We start from the raw sequence: 25,821 nt of genomic DNA, 5'->3' as shown, positions 1-25,821 counted from the left end.
GAAAACAGACAGCAATAATGAATGCCACTAGCCAGACACCACCACACATCAACACTAACACAGCTGGGAGACGCTGACATACCAAGGTTATGAAACATTACCAAGTTGTTTATGTAGTGTTGCCAACGTAAGCCCACTGAGGCAAGTTCACAAACTTAATTGTCAGTACTCGTATGCTGACAGCTCTGATAGTCATTCTAGAAAAAAATGTCCAAAATTGCTTGAAGGGTAGACGAGGCTTTGGCATTAGAGCATAGTTTTCCAACCTCAAAGGTGACTGTAGTGATATTCAGCAATGAGGGGTGGAACACTTTTTCTAGTTCATGATTTTAACTGTCAGACCTCACATATACAAATATATCTGAGCCCAAAGAAATAAAAACCTGAACAGTAGAGGAAGAACTGAAAGCAGAGTGGTGAAAGCCATGCACATCCCGGCAGAAAGGGTCTGGGAAAATGCTGCAGATGTTACAGAGCTGCAGTTCTAATCCATGTGTTGTCTTCCAGAAAAGCTTTTGCATTTATAGTGGATGAGAAGAGCAAGTGGGTGTTTTCAAGAAAACACAAAAGCCTAAGCAAAATAGTAAGCTTTCTCTGCATTTAATGTGGAGACTGCTATTCAATTTAAGACTCTCAGATCACTGCGACCACAGTTCTGTCTTGAACGATGCAAAGAACGTAAAACCAGAAAAGCTGCCTGGAAATAGTCTGAGAGGCTCACCTGAAGCAGTAAAGCTCTCTTAGTCTGCTTAGCCTTCCCCACATACCCTCCTTGATTATCTACTTAAGGTTTCACCAAGACTGTGAGCCAACCCAATGCTTCAACAGTACATATACCCTTGAGAACTTTGTTAGAACTCCCATGGGAACTAGGAGATCCCTGGACTTTCAGAAGAGTACATTTTATCCTCCTCAAAGGAATAGAGCCTAAAGAAGTTAAATTAAATTACAAGAAAAAGAACTTGTATTTTTTTTTTTTTTTTTTGGAAACAGAATCATATTATATCACCATGGGTAGAGTGTCATGGCATCATCCTAGCTCACAGAAACCTTAAACTCTTGGGTTCAAGAGAGCCTCTTAACTCAGTCCCCTGAGTGGCTGGGACTGCAGGTGCCCACCACAATGCTGGGATAGTTGTTCTAATTTTTAGTAGAGATGGGGTCTCACTGTTGCTCAGGCTGGTCTTGAACTTGTAAGCTCAGGTGCTCCACCTGCCTCAGCCTCCCAAAGTGCTAGGATTAGAGGTGTAAGCCACAGCACCTAGCCAGAACTTGCAATTTTTTAATTTATTTGTAACAGCAACAGAATCAGCAGCAATCATTTATTTTTTCTGAAAATTTCTGAGTACTCCATACCAAGCATTGTTCTAGGCCCTGCAGGTTATGTGATGAGAGGGACAGGCCTTCAAGACTACTTCTATCCAGCTTCTTTATTAATGGAGACCCAGAAGTACCTTGTTTTTTGGAATGTAAATGGATAGTCTGACAAAGAAATACTCAGTGCTTAAAAATAATCAGAAAATAACTTTTTAAATATTTAAAACTGCATTCTATGCACATTTCAACAATCAGGTAAAACCATGCATTTGTTTCTGCTAAGCTACAGAGCAATGATATAATTCCTAAGTCCCAAATAGTTGTTCTGAGTCATGCCCAACATGCATCCTTACTAACAGAAGACTATGTGCCCCACTGCCACTTTATCTAGATGCTTTCTCTATCTTTTTGATCCAAATCCTAATTTCCTTAATATTTTAGGAAGATGCAATGTTTATAGCATTATCTACAGCTGTAAAATTAGGTGATAGGGGTTTTGTACAGTTTGAATCAATGGCAAATATACACCTCCAGTTCTTTCCAGTATTAAAATAGCTTCTCCTGAGAATGGAAGAAAAAGTATCCAGTGTACTCAGCCCTACTGTGAAACTAATTTATAGCTTTCATAGGAAAGCTATAACCCAATTTTAGCCCAAAAATATGGGGAGGGGGAGAGGGAGGGAAGTGGAGGGGGAGGTGGGTGGAGGGAGGGTGATTGGTGGGATCACACCTATGGTTCATCCTATAAGGGTACATGTCAATCTCTCTAAATGTAGAATATAAATGTCTTAACACAATAACTAAGAAAAAGACATGATAGCTATGTTAAGCAGTGGATGAAAGTATTTCAAATTGTATACAGAAACAGTACATTGTGCCCCATGATAGTATTAATGTATACTGCTATGACTTAATTAAAAAAATATCAGGCAACATGCCTTCCATTGTTTTTTAGTTAAAAGTAAATTGTGAAGAAATCAATTCAATTTGGATACTTAAATTCATGACATTTCCCCCCCACATTTTACATCATAGAATAGGTACTCAATATTTCAACTAATTTAAAAGATATACAACTAAATACACTCCTAGGATAATATCCCAGTCTATTACTTTTTAAATGTGCAAATACTTCCCCATACAAGATTCTGAAAAATAAGAAAGTCAGTGTCAATGTATTCTGTTAACAGCTAGGAAATATCCAAAATAGCATTAACAAAAGGCACTTGATCAAGATGCCCTGTGTTAATTCTACATGGAACTTAAGTCCAACTGACAATAAAATACAGAAACACCGCAAACAACTCTTAGAAAAAAGTGCTTGCTCTAAGAGACCAAGGATTATTTCTTAAATTTCAGTTTTGGCTCTCAATAATAAAAAGTGTCAAGTGAAAATAAATGAATGTACATAACAGGAAATGTTGGTGGCACTAACTACCTTTAAATCTATTCTTCTTAGCCATTCCCCTTTTATATAATTCATCTGTTCCTCTAAAAGAAAACAGGAGATCTATTTATTAGAAAACTAGGTACCTATCCCTAGAAATCTTGTTACTAGTATGTTTTTCATGTTTCCTATATATTCAACATAGTATTCTCATTTTTATGATGATTTAGTATGATTCCATGCCACTTAGAAAATTTTTACTCATTGTTTTTTGTCCTCTGAGTTCTCTGAAAAGTGGTACATCCATGGACTAGACAATGGCCAAGGTAGTGACTAGGACACAAAAAGCAGAAGCTGTAGAGGTGGCCCCAAGAAGCAGAGATGGGAGAGCAGAGGTATGTGGAGCAGAATCTTAAAATTAACACTTGGCTTCTCTCAAACAAACCAGATTCTACCTTTAGAGTACAGTTCACTATGCACTTGCTTTAAGAAGCTACCCCCCAAAATAGGCAATTGACATTGGAACCACCGCAGGGAAATCAAGGTGTCTCATTAATTTGAATATATTCTTCAGCAGAGTGTGACTCAGCAACCACACGCATCAGATCATGCAGAGGCATTTTAAAAATAAATTGTCAGGTATCACATCAGACCTACTAAATCGGAAACTCAGGAGAGAGTGCCCTGGAACCCGCATGTGGATGAGCTCCAAGAGTGAGTCCCCTACACTCTGAAGTTTAAGAGCCACTGCCCACAGCTTCCGACATAGATGTATGCAAGATTGAACTTCAATCAGTGGCAGCTGGATTAAAGTTTGGGGCCACAGGCCAGTAGAACATATTCAGAAAGTGGAAAACATGAGTATAAAGGTAAAATGTGGTTTATTAGGAAATGAAGCACAGAGAAGAGAAGGAGATAGTGTGAGGAAAGTAAACAGACAAAAATGAAAGTGATTGCAATCACTCACCAAAAAGCCCCACGGATGTAATCAGACACTCAAAAGAAACGCTAGAGACGCACACACGGTCACACCCTCACTGAACGAAAAGATCTAACATTACAAATACACAAAACTGTATTACTTAGTCTAAAAATGCCGAAAGAGGTGAGCAAATAAAATGTTTCCTTACTTTGTATTGTCAAGGGAAACAAACAAAACAGTTCTTTCCAGCCAAGGTCAACTCTTTAAGAAACAAAAATCACTGTACTTTATCTCTCACACCCTGCCACCCTTTACACTCACGATGGTCCATTTACCTTGACCTCCCTAAAGAGCCATAATTTGTTTTTGTACTTTACACAACACAGATACAGAGAAATTCAGGTTTACATTTTTAAAAAAATAAATTAAAGGTAACCCTTTATTTTCAAAATGCCAGTGTTTTCACCTCCAAAAGGAATTAACAGATTCAAAGCATATGGTACTGCAATTAACCAATCATGAGAAAAAAATATGCTGTTCAGGGCGGTGCCTGTGGCTCAAAAGAGGAGGGCGCTGGCCCCATATGCCGGAGGTGGCAGGTTGAAACCCAGCCCTAGCCAAAAAAAAAAAAATGCTGTTGAAACAGTATTAATATGTTAGAATAGAGAAAAACTGGAGAAAGACTAAATATACAAGTATTAAAAACCTACTTAAACAAAATCTTTAAAACTTATAACATGAAAAGTCACATAGAAGAACACTTAATGGCATAGGCAAATATTCATAATACACAGCAAGCTAATTTTTTAAACCTCAATTATGTTGCAAAGTTGCACAGAAAAATATCAGGATAAAACAACATTTCAGATAGTTGTCTTATTTTCTATTACCTTCTTACTGATTTTCTTTTTTTTTCTTTGACTTTTCTAAAGTGTGCATTTACTTTTAAAAATATCCAAAAGGGTAATTTCTTGTTTACTTTTTTTAAATGTTCACTTTTCATTGAGATTTTTCTTTTCTTTTTTCCTATTTCTATAAAAATGGCAATTTTCTTAGAACTTATTAAAATAAAGAGAATAATTGGACTTTTCTATTTGTGTTCTAGTCTATTTAAGTTGATTAAATTTGCTTTAATGTTGGTGATTATTGCTAATGATCATGACTGTGTGATTTCTAAAATACTCGTTTGGCTTATTTCTAGAGAAATATGTCTTATTAAGTTTTCATGGTGCAAAGACTAATGGATGTATTAAAGGACAGCTGAATAACTACACGCTTCAAGAATCCAACCAGGGGTCAGGGATTTTGTTAACCTTCAAGGAATGTCATCTTGGCTGCAAGGCCATTGATGCCCATCAATGATTTTTTAAGAATTTTCAGTTATAGAAAATAGGTTATCAGGTTAGCTTACAAAGTGTGTATGAGAAGAAAATTGACTTTGCTCATTTAGGCTCTAAATTAACATTGCTAGCCTGTGCTCATTCATCTATCACTATGCATGCATGTCTTGCCAGCTTGCCCACAAAAAAGAAAGCACTTTAGCTTTAGGGGATGGACTCCTTTACAACACAGGTGATCACATGCAATGTGGAGCACCTGACCTACAAGATTCGATGACTCTCACATTGCCATCAGTTACCGTCTGTCCTAAATTCATACTAGAAATCACATAGCATTTCTTCTCTCCCTAACAGCAAAAAAGTGTTAAGCGTTTACTATGTGCCAAGCAGTAAGAGGATCTCAAGCATTATCTTATTTGTTTCTTTCTCACTTTTTATGGCACTTAAAAAGCTAAAAATCCATTTCTTTTCAAACAGGTAAATTTCAAAACTTAATCTTGATTCCCTGCTCCTTTGGAATTTTGTCTTTCTTTCCCCGATGTAAATATCTAGGTCAAAACTATGTGCTTTATTGATCAGAGCTTCTTGTCATCTTTTTAGACCTTTTTTAGAATAGATAAATGGATGAAGAAAGGAGGTAATAGGCAGGCTTCACAGATAGAGTGAAGTGGGAAAAATGTACTCAGGACCTTGAATAGGACACTAGCATGAAAGCACCATTCTCTGCTATCACTTATCTGAGCTATGCTGAGTTGAAAGTAGTCAAAATGTTCTCCCAGTGATTCAGCCTTGACTTACAGTGGGAGTTCATTCCATTTGGCTTGTGACAAATGTCCTGTGACATTTTAACATGATGGAGCACACAGGGCTGCCTCTCCTGAGAAGCCATTCCCGTCTACACCTCATGCCAGCCCTGTTCATCCAGGATCCCAGTCCAGGCTGCAAGAAGTTAACAGTGAAGTTCTTGCTTCCTAATGGCATGAGGAGGGGAGTAGATTTCAATTACGTATTCCAGTTTTCAGTCTTTTATGTACGAAGATAACATTTTAAATATTGGACCTAAACTTAGGAGAAAACTTACAGTCTTAATATTGAGGTATAAAAGGAAATGAATTACAAAGCAAGGCAGGAAATAAAAATGAAACATCCTGAAATCAAGATTAACTTCAAACATGTGAGCAAACAGAATATGATATGATAGAGGTAGAACTGAACACACAGTACAAAGCCAAAACCATTAACCATAAAACTGAGCTTCCATCAACCAAGTTCAAATTGTCCACAACTACTGTGTTGATTGATATGCCAGTTTTTGCCCCCTTTCAAAGGAAGGAAGGAAGGGAGGGAGGGAGGGAGACTAGTATTTTAAACAAGATAATGGAGACAGAAAACAATTCACTAAGAAACTCAGTAAGAGGAATAATGCACCAAAATTGGTAAATCCCAATTATTCTAATGGGGCTACATGTATTTACTCATTTATTCAGCCTGTTTAGTGGCTGACTATCTCAGAAGATCAAATTTTATTTTATTTCCACATGCTATGTTACAGTAGAAAGTAGTCGTGGCAGAAACTTAAAACATTCAGTTGGTGGTTTCAATTAGCAGATATCTGACTCACGTGCTAATGCTTTTCTTCCTTTGATAGGCTTAATAATTACCATCCTACTGGTCTCACTGTCCCATACTTAAAGATAGTCCCTAAGCAGGACTATATCTAAGTAAAGAGGAAATGATTAAATATTTCAAAACTTATCAATACTCCCAAAAGGAATTAGTGTATGTGTCAGCAGACCTTGAGTTTTTTCCTGCAAGATCTCCACGCCCTGTATCACTCACATATCTCATCTGGCATGATGAAATTAGTATGTGGGGGTGAATGGGGGCATTGTTGCAATAACTACATCTGCCTTTTTCTCAAATTGCACGTGATGATCTAGTCCTTATGGGTAGACATTTCACATCCTTTCTTCCACTTCACTGGGGACTTTTGGCTTTGAGAGGTGTCCAACCTGTAGCCCACAGGCCACGTGTGAGTTACTGCTTTTCTTTGATGTCAGATGTGGTGAAAATTATGCATACGCCTTTTTTTCATGATCATCAGCTTTCATTAGTGTTTGTATATTTAACATGTGGCCCAAGAAACCTCTTCTTCCAATGTGTGGCAGAAAAGAAAGAAAAATGCTGGACATCCCTGCAAGTATTTATAAATCAAAAACAGCACGGCAACCAAGCTGCTATGTCTAATGGTCCAAAAATAAATCCAACATCGAGACTGTGGTTGCATTTGTATTCTGAAACAGGAGGTATTTTTCAGTCACTTGACTTGGTTACATTATGTTATTTTCAATAACAAAAGCTTTTTATTTATTTTTTTTTGCTAGAAGGTGAAATTTTGGAAAGGGTTATATAACTACTGGTTCATTGTATCCAAAAGGTGCATTGCTCATGAGAAAGAAAAGTGGAACACTATTTTGAGAAAAGAAAAGACTATTTGAGGAGTTGGGGTCACATTCCCTAGGAGCTGGGTTCAAAGTCAGGCTAAATATTAATGAGAAGCATAACTTTATTATTCACTGATGCAGAAGCATATGTAGAAGAGGTGGTAAGTGTTCAAAAAATTAACCAAGTTCAAAAACATGTGAAGGAAATGAGTTCGCTGATGCAGTCATTTTAAATGTCTTAAATCACTAAACTATTTAAAGTCCATCTGGCTAGAGACAGAAGAGTGAAAGCAATTCCATGATTTCCCTAAATGACAGAAAAGAGAAAGATGTTCAAGTTTTCACTATTATGAACTTCAGTTAGCACAGAATTTCAGAATAAAATATGGTTAATTAAAATACTACAAATCATGCATTAATGTTTAATTGACTCTTTCTATATTTTTCACGGGTGTGCTTAATTTGCCATGCAAACCTGAATACATGAATAAATGTCTTCTGGAAATAACTCAATTTCCAGTAACCATTCAGTATGCTAAGATTGATTATACTTCTACATGAATAGCTATAATAAAATAACTTGATATTAGTATACAAAGGTACAATTCATTTTCATGTTATAGAATAATATGACATTAACATTGAACTATAATTTCATTTCAAGAATTAACCTTTTGTATGCCTTCCCATCATAAAGATTTTGAACTTAACCCATTCCTGCCAAATTGCATTAAGTATAGAACTACACAGATTTTCCTCTACTTAAGAACAAAAAATTCAACAAAAATTCCAACAAGTTTAAATTGGAGGATTATTTATTCAAAAAGAATTCCAAACAATAGCTAGACAGCAAAGAAGAATCCCCCAAGAAAATGCAAACTATTGGGAACTGATTTGAAACACGAGTCTATCTAACCCAAAGACATATCATAAAAAATGAACAACCAGCCAAACACAAAAGAAATGTTGAATGCTCTTGCCTTTAATGAAGCACAGAAAAACAAAAAACAATACCAAAACACATTTATGAAGGCCTGAGAGGTACTGTTCTCAAATGTAAGAAAAAAGATGCCTCTGGAATTAGTTGATACTGAGTTATGTTATTGTGTAAATCATTTGATTTATAAGAGGTGGTTGCTTTATCTTTAAAAGAAATCTAGATATTAAATATACCCAATATTCGTTCTAATTGTGATCTATCTAAGTGATTTAATTTACATTTGAAAACCTTTCTTGAGGGTTTGCCCAGTAAAGAAGTGGAAGAGTGGCCCTATTAGTCTGCAAGAGTCTTTGCTCTTTTCCTCCAAACTTTTCTCAAGGTCACTTATGACTAAAGAGAAGTAGAAGCTAAGGCCTCGGCTCTTCCCCCCAGTTCTGGAGATTTCTGTAGGAGATGATGATGCTGGACAGGTGGTCGTTCTGTATCCACGAGAACTAAGCCAGGCAAACTGAAGGTGTGACTCTGCGTCTGGACCCTGCTCACCTGAGCAAAACAAACCTCTCTGGTGAAGCCACCTTCACTGGGGAACTCAGACAATTTCACCCAAAGATCCTAATATGACGAGGAACTCTCTGCCAATGGAGTCTTCCTTATCCATCACGATGAAAGCAGTACACAAACAAGGACAAAATTTATAGTTTAAAGGAGCAGAGGACACTGAGAAACACTGTGTGACTACAAGTTAGTGGGAAAAGCAGAGGGGACGACAATGGGACTACAAACTTCTTCAATGGCTTGGCTTGATGGAAAGGCTTCCCAGTTCTAGTTCTCTAATATCAAAAATATTGTACTCTCATTCCCTAGCCTTATCTATGCCCTAAAAATAAAATAACTATTAACACAAAAGGCTCCTCCCAGAAGGAAACACATCACTAAAGGCCAAATATTATAGACTTCCTTCCTAGTGACTGTCTCATACTCAACAGGTAAAATACAGGTCTTTCTAGCTAAGACACAGCTGACCTTATCTTTCCCTTTTGAATGGCCAGTTGTTAATGTAAGCCATCATCTTTCAGGTTTCAAAGGAGAAAAACCATGAACTACTCTCATGTATTAAGTCCCCCTCTGTGTGGCTCTTTTCCAGATATAACTCTCCAAAACTTTTTTTCATTTTAACTTACTCTTTAATAATTTTAAATTTTTTGTTGTTTCTCTCATTTGCTCTGATGTCCCTTAACAAGGTATAAAGTCTAATCATCCTATGGTTTTATTCCTCACTAATCTTTTTATTTTATTTTTATTTATTTACTTATTTCAGATTCGTATAAGAGTACAAATGTTTAGGTTATATTGTTTTCATTTTTTTTTTTTTGAGACAGAGTCTCACTTTGTCACTCTTGGCAGAATGCCGTGATGCCATAGCTCACAGCAACCTCAAATTCTTGGGCTCCAGGGATCCTCTTGCCTCAGCCTCCCAAGTATTAGCGACTACAGGCACCCACCACAATGCCAGGCTATTTTTTAGAGACGTGGTCTCACTCTTTCTTGCTCAGGCTTGGTTTCAAACTCCTGAGCTCAGGTAATCCACCTGTCTCAGCCTCCCAAAGTGCCAGGATTAAAGATGTGAGCCACTGCAACCAGCCATCATTGTTTTTAATTATAAGATAAAGTTCAAGTTGTAGTTGAGCCTTCACCCAGGGGCCATGATAAACACCCTCATATTGTGCACATTAACCTTTATTTCTTCTTTTCCCAAATTTATTATTGGAAATTGCTATCCAACTTCTTTTCTTTTTTGATTTGGTTTCTTCATCATCAGAAGTGATGGTCCCTCCCAGTAGATGCAGTAAAAGCATTCAATAAAATCTAGTCTCCCTTTATGATAAAAACTCTTAACAAACTTTGCATAAAAAAACATAGCTCAAAATAATAAGATCCCTCCCTCCTTTTAAGTAATAGAACCTTATGCCTTTTTTTCAACTATGTGTGGCTACATGACCTTGATCTATCCAATGACAGGTGAATGGAAGAGATGTATGCAGGGTCTAGATCTCTCCCTTAATGGAGAAAGGCACTGTCTGTATTTATTTTTCACATTCCTCTTTGAGCATCTGAAACATTGATAGTACATATGGTGATGGTGAGAGACTAGATCCTCAAAGATAAGCACAAAAAATGAGGAATGATGAGCAGTGAGATGTCTGAGCAACATGGTAAATCCCCAAATCCCTGTGCTAGACTCTCTTGTGGATAAGAATACCCTCCCCAACTTGGTAGTCCATTCTGGACTTTTAGATAAGGAGAAATGAATTTCTCCCTTATATAAGAGACTTATTTTGGTTTGTGTCATAGTACTGAAGGAGTTAGAGTAGCGAATGCTAGCTGCTCTAATAGGAATATTAATAATAAAATTTTAGTGGCCAAACATAAAAGAATTTTAGACATGAAGCCCAAAAGTGATATCCCTTCCTATTTTACATCTAGAATCACTGTTTGTAGCAGGTACTGCAATCAGTGATCCAGGGTTCCCAGACCTCTCTCACCCTCTGTTTCCACCAGCTTCCATATGTGGTTTTCTTAGTCACTCTACTCATCTACACCAAGCCTTGGGAAGGAGAAAGTCCCTGGAGACATATAGGAGAACTTACTGAGCTGGTACTCGGAGCGCTGTGTATCTCTCCCACTCACCCCATGTCTACACCTAACTACAAGTGAAGCTGGCGGAATAGTCAAGTTCTTAGCACAGAAACAGTTCTCTGGTCTCTGTCATAATATTGTAGCACAGCTTTAGGGATGCTTTACACAAAGTAAATCTTTTCTTATATTACTATGCAGTATTTCCTACTCCTGAAGTTACCTATTCTCCACCCAGATCTTGACATATATATTAATTAGCTTCCTTACAACCTCCCTCGGTCTCAGTATAAGGAATTTTGAGATAACATCTGAAAATCTCCTATGTCAGCAGTAATCCCGCATCATCCATATTTGTGTGTGTAAATATCTAAGCCTTTCTGAATAACAATGACAATTCCAAAAAGTATACACAAACTATAACAACCAGTACTCATGGTTCATAGAGCTGTAAGAGTAGTAAAAAGCCAATATAAACAGACTGAAGACAAATAATACAAGTGAAAATACTAAAAAGAGTCTCATGGCGTTGAAATCAATCACAAATTCTGCTATGAACAAAGCAAGCACCTGTTGATACAGGGTGGTTTGCAAAAGAAAATAAACTCAATTTGATATTCTTTTAGTGTTAGCCTAAAAAAATGAGATGAGCCACACTGAAAAAGAAAATATTTCTACAATTAAAATTTTAACTTTTTATAACATTTAGGGATTTCAAGTTTTTGAAAACTTTATTTAATTACAGTGCCTATTCTTTCTGGAAAAGATGCTCATGTGATGGATAAAATCAAGAAGTCATTTAAAAACGTACAAGTCACAAAACTATTCTGGAATTTAAAATAGTTAGAGGAAAATCATTTTTATCATGCTTGAATAAGTCAGCACAAGGGATTTATGTCTCATCTCTTTTTAAAATTCCCCTTGGGGATGAAAACAAGCTTGAGAAGTTTCAGTCAACAGTGTAAATTGGGAGTTCATGTTAAATAAGCCATTGAAAACTGCAGTTTAGAAGGAAATTACCATCTCAGCCATTATCACAGGACTGCACAGTACATTTACAATAATAGCTATATTTTGTAATAACATCATATTCAAGTAGCTTGCACTTTTCTCATGTTTAAATTTAACTACCGTGCTGCAGGGGATCTGAACGTCTTAAAAACATGAAGCATGTTTTCCATTCTCCTTTTATTTTTCTGAGCCCAGATAATATGGCAATGATTATTCATACTCTTGAGATGATAAAGCCCAAAATTCCAAGTAAAAAGTCTGACCAGTAAAAATGATCTTCTGCTAAGCTCATTAATGTTTTGAAATACACTTTTAAAAGATAGTGTAATCTAATAACTGCACTCGAGTTGCTCCAGACAACTGTATCTTAGCTTTTAGTCTTGCTTAGTGAAGAGAGAGAGAGAGAGAAAGTAAGAGACCCATTTCTCAGAGGCCACTGATTGTGTCAGCAAAGAGATCATCACTATTCTAGTCATTCAACAGAAAGTTACTAAGTCACAGCCACAAGCCATACTAATACAGGGATATTCAGAGAATGGAATTTATGGTCACTGGGTGGGAAACACAACACACAGAAACATGTATGCGTACTAAAACACACGCACATTTAAAACCAGGAATTGAAGTGCTGTGAGAAGATGGCAGAGGAAGTGCGGCTCTGGGAGCAGAGTGGAGACCACGCCCAGCTGCGCAGGTCTCTGTGCAGCATCTTCACAAGGAGGAGCCAACAGCAAGGAAGTGAAAGAAGAGAGGATCTCCAAGCACGAGGGAAATGAGAGACCACAGAAACCTAGAGATTGAAGAAGTTCTTTCCGGATTGACAGTAGAAATCAAAGCAGGAGTGACCAGAAAGAGAGCAAAAGGAAAGATAAAGAAGACAAGGTCTCGTAGAGTAAGCTGAACATAATTTAAAGAGAAGTGGCCAAAAATTTCTCTAGAGAAACAACATTGCAATTTCTGCTTATTCTTTCTGACATTGCTAATGTAATCACTTGAGATACTATATTGAGTATTATCTAGAATTTATACATTTGCAATGAGTAAATTCTGATGTAAGACCTGAGACTATAATAACTTTTTTTTTTTTTTTGTATAAGTATACCACAAATAGTGCATGGGATTAGGCTACACAATGATTTGTTGTTTATCTGAAATCCAAATGTAGCTAGCTGTCTTGAATTTTTCTTTGTTAAATATGGCAGCAATGGTCAAGAGGTAGTCAAGGGGAGATTTATTTGAATAATCAAATAAGCAGCACAAAAATAAAGAAGGCTCTGTGCAATATCTGTGTTCCAAATGCCAGTGTGAATTAGAGGGAGTTCATAATGGTTTGGGAAACTATAATGAAGACAGCTTTATCCAACATTGAATTTAAGGCCCACAAATGCCTTTGAAGAATGATAATTGAGAAGGAAGGTTTCATCAAACATAAGGTCAAACACAATTTCTTTGTAGAAATTATAAAGATTATTCATATGTAATGTGAAAAGAATCATTCATTTTCTCTAAGTGTACATACACATCTATACATATGCACTATAATGCAATATATGTATTCTATGCCTTTTATGATAAAGATAAAATATTACATATTTTAACATATAAAAACACATCATTGTTTAGTTTTATAACTACTCATTAAAACATTGATGCATGCTGTTTAAAGCTAATGGATATTTTCCTTTAAATCCCGTGACAAACAATTGTTACAATGTCAACATCTTCATAAAACAAACACTGCAACATATAGTTACTTTTTACTATTAACTGACTTTAGAAGAACGATGCAGACAAAAAAGAAAATAGACAAGTTGCATTTTTTAAGAAGAGTTTATTTATCTAACAAATGCAATCAGTGTAACTCAGTTCTCTACACTCTCAATGAATCCCCAATAATAACAAAGAAGAAGAAGAAGAAGAAGAGCTTATTTAATCACTCAGAACATGTTCCATGTCCAAGGTACTGAAAATTAACATGTGAATTAAACTGGCATCACCTTTATTCTCATGGGGCGTTCCACCTAGTGGAGGACTCAGAGAAAATATTACTATGCACACACAAACACATAAGAGAATTACAAACGGTCATAAGTGCTGAGTGCAGTGGCTCACCCCTGTAAATCTCAGCACTGTGGGAAGCTGAGGTGGGAGGATTGCTTGAGCTCAGGAGTTTGAGACTTGTCTGAGAGAAAGTGAGACTCTCACTCCTGAAAAAAATGAAAAACCCAGCCAGGCACTGTGGTGAGCACCTGTAATCACAGCAGCTTCACAAGGCTGAGGCAGCAGGATGCCCACAGCCCAAGTCTGAGTTTGCAGTGAGCTGTGATGCCACTGCACTCTGCTCAGGGCACAGGGTAGGACTCTGTCTCAACAAAAAACAAGACAAAAAAACCAAACAAACAAAAAATGGTTATAAGTGCTCTGAAAGAATCAGATGAAGCACATGAGAAAGTTGGGCAGGAAGCATGTACTTTTAAATAAAAAAGGTAATCAGTAGAGGGATCTCTGTGACATCATGAGAATAATACAAGGAGGAGAGAGATGTAGTCAATCCTGAGAGTAGAATGGGGGCAGCCCATGCAGAGCTATCAGCATGAGCAAAGGTCCTGAGGTGAGAAAGAATTCAGTTAAGTGCGAGAAACAGATAGAAGGGCTCTTTGGCTTGAACATGGCGATTGAAGGGTCACAAGCACTAGATGACTGTGGCAAGGTAGACATCAGGACATGGTTAGGAGCTTTAGTTTTAGCCTAAAATGCAATAAAAACAATGGCAAGTTATTAAGCAGGGGAACAATCTGATTAGATTATACATCATCTTCAGTGATCACTCTGGTTGCTTTGTAGGCAGTAAATAACAGGGGGAGTGGTGGATTATTTGGAAGATGACTCTGTTGGTCAGAGTAAGAGAGAGGGCTTGCGTTTGGAATGAGGAATTCAGTAGAGGACTTTGAGAGAGGTTGGCAGATCTGAGAAAAGAGGAGCTAGTAATAAGAATTCTTGCATGTGTGAATAGGGCTCACTGAAAAAGTGTGAGCTGAAGATATCAATTTGAGTGCTGTAAGGATTCTGATGATGCCAGAAGCAACAGAAATGGGTAGAACACCCTTGAGAAAATGCAGAAGAAAGAAAAGAAGAGCACCACGTCCAAGTTCTGAACAACACGAACAGCTAAAGGCTAGGGAGGTAAACAAATTAAAGCAAAGAGTGAGAAAGAAAGGTCCAGGCTGTAGGGTGGGAAATAACCCCACAGTGATGGTACCACCAAAGCCAGGATATCCATATGACAAGAAGTACTGAGAGTTTTGTTTTCAAAATGAAAGAGAAACAGCTGGTTAGATTTCCTATTGCTTTTGAGGATCTTCCCTCCTTAATATGAGAAAACAAGGCTTACCTTTTGTACTTTCAATCAGATGACAAGAAGCGGAGGAACAGGTGTGCTGACATGCTCCAGTCCTTATCTCGGGTCTCTGACAAGCTTTAATTAGTTTGCTAGGTGAGGGCTTCCTGAGTAAATGCAATTCTGTCACTTGGTAGGCACTTTTCACACTTAGCGTAATGGATGTTTGGGTTTCCAGTTCAGATAATGTTTCTATATTGTCCAAAATAGTTAGAAGCAATTGTGTTAGCTAACCACTCAAAGGCTGTCCCTTGAAATTCTTGAATTAGCATGTATGAGATTTCACTAATAGTCCTATTTAAAGCACGAAGAAAGAATATTATCACTATTCTTCTCTGACATTACTTTCATTTTTAAATATAGTTTGAAATCCATTTTTCCCATTGAAAATAGTTGTTGGGTATTTACTGACATGGAGGGAAAGTACTCTTAAAGCTTGAATTCATTGCTAAATGGAATAAAAGAAAGAGATATTGTTAAATGTAGGAATTCATATGCATTAACCATTTCATATGAAAAACACTTTTTTTAGCTTATCTTATTCATTGGGATATGAAGGAATTTGTTTAAGCCTGTGTGCAAGTCAGCCAACAGCACTTATGGAAGAGTTAAGTGATGTAAACAAGAAAAGGTACTAAATCCTTACTGTAAAAATGTGTGCTGTGCTCTCTTCTGCTTGTACCCATTTCTCTCTCTTTAATGTGGGTAGTTCTTCTCCCAGCACTTCCATTTATTCCCTATCTTTTCTTTTTACTCTACACATTCTCTGTGGTTGATGGACCATTTCAGTATTTCCAGCCCATGTTTTCTGTAGGAGGGATCTACTCAGTCTAACTCACCTTAGACCTTTTGTTAAGTGATCTAAGTCTCTCTTTTGTCATCTGAAAAGATGAAGAAAATAACACTGACTGTAGCAAGTTGCCACAAGGAGCAAAGGAAAACTCCTAGAAATATCAAGAACTAGGAGAGCATCAAACACTTAGTACTCACTCAAGGAACATTAGCACTGCTCCCCGTTTTCTCTCCAGAGACTCCAGATTACCTGTGGTCAGCTGTCTATTCATGAAAAGAAGCTCCTCCTAAGACCAGGGAAGTAAGGGCAAAAACAAGACTCTAATAAAAGTAATTAGGCATCTCTCTTCAATTTCTACAACTGTGACAACTGTGGCACTGTGTTCAGATGGCAGACCCAAAGTGTGAAGTGGGAGAAGTGGAGTAAACCTACTATTTGCTGCCTAGAGTGGAGATGTCTCAGCTCTTTTAAGATTTGCCTCACCAGCAATGGAGATGGGACAGAAAGACTATGACTCCCACACAATGCTGCTTGCTGCTGGAGCCCAAGGACAAACTGAAGTTGTTAAATTCCTGATCGAGACTTACAAAGCAAATCTTTTTGTCAAGCACATTTGGGGCAATATTTCCCTGGATGTTGCTGTGCAGTTCACCCACCTGGAGGTGGTCACACTGCTTCAAAATGACCAGGACTCCTCCCTACTCTCTGAGCCTCAAGCTAAGGGAGCAGCTGAGGCCCTGGGCAAAGGAATCTTTAGAGAGCCTGATGTGAGTGCTGGCTGTGGACAGTCCCTGCTTGAGTAAAAGGTGACCATATACTTAACCTATAGCCACCAAAAATGTTATAGAAAGCTATATTTCTTCAATGTGGACCAAGAGAGTCATTGAATGACTTATTCTGGTGCTTCCTGTGAGAGTCAAACTGCCCTATTCCTTCAGCAGACAGGGTAAGGAGAAGGGCCTCCCTGGAGATCTGCAGTAGAGCTGTCCAGGAGACCCTGGCCTCTGTGAGGTACAGCACAATGGCCTGGCCCGCTGAAAACAATCCCGGGTCTTCACCCTCTTTCTTCTTCCTTTCCCTGGAAAGCCATTATGAGAGATTCTGATAGAGGGGCTCTAGCTACCAGGCACATGTATATATTCCCAGAGTAAGGGAAATGGGGGGATAAGTCTTTGAAGTTCATGAGCATGCTGACTGGGTATCTATTTCATGTGTGAGATGTGCCTTTCTCAAACTTTGTTATGACACAGGCATATTACCTATGTGACATTAAAAAAAAAAGTCTGAAAAGATCAGTTCCCCTTGGCGAGGACATACTGCTCCTACTGCTAACAGCCATGTTATGGACAGAGAAAGTATTTTGTGTTCCAATAAACTTTAATTACACAGACACACAAAGAAAATTTTGCTCAGCATCTTTAGGCCATCCCTGTAGGCAAGCACCAAAGCATTACCTGTGAAAGAAACTAAGATTAGTGAGCTCGGCCTTAGTAAAGTGTCGGCGGGGGGTGGGGGGGCAACCCAAGAACCTCTTTTTATATTAAAAACAATATTTAATAGTATGAATAGTACATAGAACACACTCATTCGCAGTGTCTAAGCCTTCTCTTTTATTTGATCTTCTATTAAATGGGATTTCTCTTACTAGCATGCATAAAATAATCACTGTGTTTGAACTAGAAATTACGGAATGTAAATATTTTGATGAAAGACAAGTTAGTTGTGGCATTGTTAATACAGTTAGCTTGTATTCTAACGCCCTCATAATGTCTGACTACTCAATTTTCATTGCCCAGAAGGCAGATGCTGCGAGTTCTCAGTGAGTATATTTATGTTAAACAAAGTGAACCAATACAATGGTGCTCTGAATAGCTGTGATTTGAGCAGTTGGTCCTGATGGTGGGAAGAGAAGTGACTCACCACACAGCACAGGGTGGCCTGTGTTTGCCAAACTCAGAAGACATGAAGCTAGAATAGGTACCACCACCTCTATGCCACGTGCAATGATTTACTTCCAGTGAAACATCATCATCCACCAAATTAATGTGGATGTGGATTCTTTTGGTTTTGTGTTTTTTGTACTGATTTTGTAAAGTTTTTTATGGTTAAATATGCATATTTAACCATTAAATGTATTATGTATAACATAACTCCACACTTTAACTAAGATAAACCAACTCTGGGATCTAGGAGATTTTTCTTTTTTCTTTCTCTTGTTAGAAGGGCTCTGTACATCACTCAAGTTTCACAACACAGCCAACACAGCTGGCCACAGAACAGAAAGAGCATCACTCCCATCTGGTGGCAGACATTAAAATATTGAGCATAATCTTCAAACAGAAATTAATTTAACTCCAGACTGCCTACTTGTCATTTAAACTCATATTTAAGAACTAGCGAACAAAGTGGCCCCAAATCTACCATATGGCCTAAATTTGAAGAAGTACTTCCAATATAATAACTACTTTAGGCATACACATCTATTGTTAAAACATAGCAACTTAAGAAAAATTTACATTAAGGGATAAAACCATATATATAAAACACAATAAAAGTTTCTATAGTCTTCCAATTAATTACTAATTTATGTGATAAAGGTAAATTGCTAAGCTATGACCTAGTTACTTATGTTCAAATCCTGTTATGGATATGTATATATACATATACATTTTTTCTTTGATAAGAAAAGTTACAGAGGTTTTAAATATTGCAGGTCACTCATTCACTCCAAAATCTTCCTTTAAAGATGGATAAACTGAATCATGTCTCTGAGCAAGAAAAATATGATCCAAAAATTAAAATAGCTAAATAAGTAAAAATGGCAAAAAATACTTGGAAAGAAGTTAATCATATCTTATACAAACTTAATCAAAGCTCCAACAGGCTTAACAGTTTGCATCATTCACCTTTACCTTTCTTACAATTTCAATCCTTTGAAAAAAATACATGCACAACTTATAGTAACATTGTAGTGTCACCATGGAAGTCATCCAAATGTATTCATCTGAGAAGCTCATGAATAAACGGTGAGTTAAGGAGGTTCTCAATGATATTCTTTTGACAGATGTAAAAAGGGTACAATGAAATTTTATACTTTGACCCTTTTGAGAAATCTATACATAAAATGCTGCATTACATAACTAGTATAGGAAAGTATACAGTATGGCAAAAAAAATAAAGGCACAGGCTCAACTTTCAGAAGTTACTTCGTTTATGAGTGTTGGTTTATTTTTGGAATCACTTTTAGCTCTAAACCCCTGATTTTAAATCTAAACCTCCAGGTTCCCTGATTTTAAATGCACCAAGGGAATTAACTATTGTGAGTCACATTAAAGTGATTCCTTTTATAATGAATTAGTATAGAAAGACGTAGAAAATTGATTACTTTTTTCAAAGTATAAAATTGAAATTTTAAAATTTAAAATATATAAGAATCTAATTGTTTGGCTTTTGACATAATTTAAAATGGCTTAGCTATGGAATGCACCAGAGCCTAACTCCATAGGACCTCATGAACATTATTCAAAATAATACTGGAAATGATTAGAGAGCATTCCAGTTTCTAAGGAGGTTCCTTCTCATCAGGCCAATTTACAGCAGCTCATTAAACATCAATGATATTCTTTTATCACATGCTTAGTGTTATTTCTTAAGTTAAAGATTCATCTTTATATAAAAAATGGAACAAAGTTTCATCAAATTCTATTCCACTATGATGGTCTGTGCATCATTAGTTTGCTGAAATGGTAAAGGTTAAATTTATAATATCCTCAGAGTTTTATGCTTTAACATTGACTAAATGCAATGAGCAAATCATTTTTTAAAAAAATTCTCCATTAAAATATTTTTACAAAGAAAATATACAAATTAATTCCTATATGAGACATGGTATTCATATTCTAAAAAGTTGAAATCTTTTTAGAATCTAGTATTCTGATGAATAAATAAATGAACAAATATAATTTCTCATGTAGTGAATAACATGATATGGAGAGCAAGCCTATACTACCATAACCATAGTGTTAGGCATTTCTATAGTCACTTAAAAACATGATATCCCTTATCTCTCCTTAAAGTACAAACTGAGGTACAAATGATTACTCTTATATGTTTTACATCTGAAGAGACAATAAAAAACCTTATCAAGGTGTCCGCCTGATAAGGGACCCAAAAGCCTCCCTGACTCTAAAGCCTGGCATACATAATCCCTGCTCAAATGGTCAAAAAAAAAAAAAATCAACAAAATTCCGAATAAAATAAAACTACAAAGTTGATGTACATTTTGCGAAAAAAAATAATCAACCTCAGTTATTTTTTCAAGTATGAATAAAATATTTTTTCTGTTTTGACTTTTCTCTGCTTTAAATAGATAAAATTTATTTTCCTATATTTATCATATATCTAGTAACCTAACCCCATGCTCATATTTATGCAGACTACTTTTATATTTCTAAAAATTCCACTTTTGTTTTGCATGTGCTGATCCTTTGGTATACTACTAGATGTTATTTACTAATATTTTATGTAGGATTATTTTTTGCATTTACCCTTAAAAAAGAGATAGAATCACTGTCTTTTTATTAAAATGTTTTTTAAAGGATATTGAATTTTTCATTTTTAAGTCATGATTCTGAGTTCTTTGTATTTTTCTGATTGAAACAGTTTAAATAATTTTGCAATTATCAAATCTTTCAAGTCTAACACTATCAGCTATACATCCATCTGTTCTGGTGCTTTTTGATAATAGAAACAGCTTTGTGATATTTATATGGCTTATTCTAGTTTCTCCTTCCTCTTGTGTATTTTTTTTTTAATTTAAACTTTTATAAAAACTCTTTCCCTTCCTCGAGGTTTTCTTTTTTCATTGGTACAGAGTCACAAGCAATATTCTACTATGCTTCTTTCAATCTTTCTTGACCCTGCAGCTATTTCTGATTTCTTATTTATAATCTTATATATTCTTTTTCTATATATTTTCCATACTTTTTGCTTTGTGGGGGTTTTCTTGGCCACTTCAAAGAAAAATCGAATTTTGAATTTACATAACCCTTGTAACTTTTGTGTTCTAGTTTAATGATTCCAGTTTTCATTGTTATTAAAATCTGTTTTCCTAGATTCTTCTGATGTTCTTTGTCTAATTTCCTAAGATGAGTACTTAGTTTATTTTTCATACTGAGCACATATTTTATTGAGTATGTTTTTTTATTATTAAGTCATTTGTACATAGATCATGAATACATTTATGCCACTAATGGGATTCAATATATTGATTATTTATACAAATTGGAGTGCTTACATCCTACTAATTAACATAGCCTTCACGTCATTTACCCAATTACAATGTTAAGACATTTGTATTCTACACCTGATAGATCCAACTTGTACTTGCGATATGCTACATAGGTGTGGTTCCCTAATGAACCCTCCCTCTATTGACCCACCCTCCTGCTAGTATGTATATTTTGTTAAAAGAGATATTCTTTTTCATTAACTTTGATATAGTTTGTAATTTTTCTTTGCTTCTAGGAGTTACCTAAGAGTTTTCTTAGTTCTCTAATAAATGCTTTTCATTTTCTAATAAAGTTACCTAATAAAGTATTTCAGTTTTCTAATAAAACTTATCATAGAATGTGACCTATTAAAATACTTTTGTTTTTGAATTCATAAAACATTGAAGTATAAAAGGAACAAGAGAGTGGCATGCCATGCCAAAGAAGGAAAGAATGCCACCCTTCATTTTGTTATTTTAATAAACATTTCTCCAAAACATATCTCACTATTTTAATATCATAGAACCAATGTATAACCCTCATGTATATCGTTATTGAAATGAAGTAAAATTTTGTTGGGTATTTTAAATACTTATCAACAGTCATTTGATCATGTCATTTTTCTTATAGAATGAATGGATTTTACTTATAATCTTACAACTTCTGTTTTTCATTTCATGTCTTATTGATCCTTATTAGATATTGTGAGAAAGATAAGGGCATGTTATATACCCGCATATTGCTGTGAATTTTATTCAATTCATAAAATTGTGTCCATTTCTTTATACAATTGGACCCTTGGTTTGGTTTTCTCTCCACTTCATTCACATTTTGCTTCAAATGTTGAGTATGGTGTTTATATCTAATGTTTTCAACAACCTGGATGGAACTGGGGATCAACTTCTAAGTGAAGTTTCACGAGACTAGAAAGAGAAACACCACGTGTACTCACCATTAAAGTGGAACCAATCGGTCAACACCCATGTGCACATTTGGTAGTAAAACTAAAGGTAAGGCAAGTAGGTGGGAGGGTCCAGGGGGGAAGGGAATTCACACCCAATGGGTATAATGTGCTTTATGCCACTGAGGAGCACACGTACAACTTTGATTCAAACTGTAGAAGAGCAACTCATGTAGCAAAAATATTTGAATCCCTATAGTATTCTGATAAATAAATAAATGAACAAATATAATTTCTCATCTCTTCTTTCTTATTCGTATGTCCTTGAAGTATCAACAGTCACATCATTACATCAGTCTCATCTTAAGACTGGGAGAAAGTGGTGAGGCTTGATGACACAGCCATAATATTACAGGAAAATAATATCATCTAGAAAATTCCATTGTAAAAATCATATTTTTGAAAGATTTGTTAAAATCATAATAGGTACACTAGGAGGCAAAATAAACCATGAAGATAGCAGGAAATACTGGAGACATGCTAATCCTACTTACAGTGCTAAATTCTACTGTATTATGTGAACAAACATGAATTAGGTTACTGTCCTTAAAATTGAAGAAATATTTTTAATGCATTGCTTTTATCTGATAGAGAAATTTTACATAATTGGACAAAATGATATATAGAAAAGATAATGTTTTAATTATAATCTAAAATATGCTATTCTTCAGATAAGCTAAATTCAAAAGTGAAATATTGTATAAGTTGTAAAGTTGTAAAGTGTTATTGTATAAAACTTTAAGAAATAAAGGCTGTTTAAGTGTTAGATTATGTTGTGGGTAGAAGCAAAGTATAGGCTGGGATTCCGCAGGACTCACAGGGGAACACCCCGAGCCACAGCCCCACACTGCTCTGAATGCCTGTGGTGGCAAGCAGGCTAAGAATGGTCAGCAGAATAGATAAGAAACTAGACCAAGAAATGTCTGGATAGAAACCAGTAGCTTGGCAGAGTCAGGATGTCAGTAGAGTTGGAAAGCAGCTGACAATTACCCTCAAGCCGTAGCTACCTAACCTGCAGGCTGTAACTTTCCCTCATTAAGTCCCTACAGTGGTGGGGTCAGATCCATGATTTAGTACTTCACTGTCCTCCACCCTGATAGCCCTCTTTCTTGAACAAAAGGCTGCTTCTTTAACTGAAACATGAAATGGTACCCTCTTGCTTTTTTACTTTGTATGTGCATACCCCCAAAACCCAATAAAAAGCTCTTGAGAATTCAGTTTGCGGGAGCACCTATCAGCCTTGCTACAGGCCAATATGGCGTTTGTCTCTCTGGCTCTAGAGACAGAAACGTTGTGTGTGAATTTATCACACTGTTTCTCCCTTTGTCTGCTGGACTGGGTGATATGGAAAAGTCCTCCCTTGGGGAATTCTCCGTGGACAGTGTTGCTGTTCCCTTGTATGCTGCAACATTATGTTAGCCCAAGCCCAGTTCACTCATATCCTTCTTATTTAATTATATAGGATTTATTTATACTTAAATATAAGCCCAAATATATAGCCATCAAAATTAGAAAAATGAAAATTATATTTATTTAACATTTGCTTTATACCAGGCACAATGTTCTAATATTTTGCTTCATTTGATCTGTATGGTAAGAATTAAATATGTTTATATGACTCTGAAGTAAAAACTCTGAGGCTAGGAACAGGTCATTTAGTTTTTAATTGCTCTGGCAGATCGTTCTGACTCCAAAATATCTCCTTAACCAATTTTCTCTAGGTATCAATGATGAAAGACTATGTTTTCATTATTCCAATATCTCTCAAACTAAAGTTTTTGTTATGAAAAACAAAATAAATAATTAAAACATTTAAAGAGATTAAAAAATACAACTCCAAATTTTATTATTAGGTTCAGCACACATAAAATTACACTGTGAAGTTGTTATTAAAATTTTCAAGTGCTTTTCCTCAATTTTGTGCGTATTGCTGAACAAAACCAAACAATTCATGGATAATCCCTAGTCCACAGATGATAATCTGAGTAGTAGCCAACATACTCTCACACCTAAGAGCCCATCAGCATTGGATGTTTCTTAGAGAAATTTGTATAGAATTAAAATATGGAAAATATACATCAATCTAGTTTTACGAATTACATACAAAGACATCTAATCCCTGGCATTTGTAAATGTGTTACCTTAAATGACAAAAGTGACTCTACAGATTTGATCAGAATGTTAAATTGGCAAGATTATCCTAGAATATCTGACAATGCCCAGTATAATGACAAGGGTGCTCCTAAGAGAGAGGCGAAAGAGTTAATAGTCAAAGAAGGAGATGGGATGGTAGAAAGAGATGTAAAGGTCCTCAGCTGCTGGCTCTCACGTGGGAAGACACTGCACAGAAGGACTGCGGGTGGACAGCAGACATTGAAAAAGGCAAAGAACTGGATGCCTCCCAAGTCTCCCTATAGAAAACACAGCCCTAGAAACACCTTGGTTTTAGGAATTCTCATTCCTAGAACTGTAAGATAGTGAATTTTTTGTTGTATTTATGCTACTAAATTTGTGACAATTTGTTACCTAGTTTCCAATGACAACAATGGGAAACGAATACAAATTCTGGTCCAGAAGTGGAATGCTACTAGTAACAAATATCAACAATATAAACAATGGCTTTGGGATTGGTAACGGGCAGAGGTTGGAAGAACTTTCAGGAGTGTGACAGAAAAGTCCTGGCTTGTCTTGAATGAACTGTTCTCAAAAATACAGATGTTAAAGACTCTGCTAGTGAAGACCTGGAAGGAAGTGAGGAGAATGGCAGAGAAAACCTTTAACTTCTGGGAGAATACTTAAGTCATCATAAACAGACTATGGGTAGAAATACTGACATCAGAGGAGAGGCTAGTGATGGCTCAGAAGGAAATGAGGAATATGTTACTGGAAATTGGAGAAAAGAGAATCTTTGTTATGCAGTGGCAGAAAACTCAGCTGAATTGATTCCTAGAATTATGTGGAAATCAGAATTGTTAAGTGATGAACTTGGTCTGACATTGGACTTGGACATTTAGATGAAATTATTTCTAAGCAAGTATTGTAGTAGTCTGGCTTCTTCTTGCTGCTTATAATAAAATGTGGGAGGAAAAAGATAAATAATGGGAACTATTACGCTAAAAGTAACCCGAATTTGATGATCTTGAAGATTCCTACCCTATATGAACTGCAAAGGACCGAAATTGGAAGAGTCGGTTTCAGAAAAGGCATCCGCAGAAAGAAAGCCAGTTATATGTGTGGATAAGCTTTTACTAGTGTTTTCTATGGATTAAAAGCTCATAGTAAAGAGGGCTGCTAGAAGAAATTAAACATGGGATTCATGGATCCCCTCAGCCACTTCAACAGACATCAACAGTGGAGCTGGGATAAAGAAAGATCTGTGGAGGAGGCTGTTTTCTAATACAGCCA

The 25,821-nt window shown here is 36.2% G+C and overlaps 1 protein-coding gene and 1 non-coding gene across 7 annotated transcripts in view; one reads left to right on the top strand and one right to left on the bottom strand.

Moving 5' to 3' along the window:
• CTNNA2 (catenin alpha 2) overlaps positions 1-25,821 on the bottom strand; it is a 1,095,877-nt gene that overhangs the window by 928,508 nt on the left and 141,548 nt on the right. The gene's annotated exons all lie outside the window — the stretch shown is intronic.
• Positions 17,352-17,454, top strand: LOC111721933. Its single transcript, XR_002770915.1, has one exon. It is a non-coding gene; the product is annotated as a small nucleolar RNA U13 (small nucleolar RNA).

Source organism: Otolemur garnettii, unplaced genomic scaffold (assembly GCF_000181295.1).
Source record: "Otolemur garnettii isolate 467f Iridium unplaced genomic scaffold, OtoGar3 scaffold00203, whole genome shotgun sequence".
NCBI lineage: Eukaryota > Metazoa > Chordata > Mammalia > Primates > Galagidae > Otolemur > Otolemur garnettii.
Note: the sequence above shows the minus strand (reverse complement) of the source record. Positions and strands in the feature narration are given on the sequence as shown.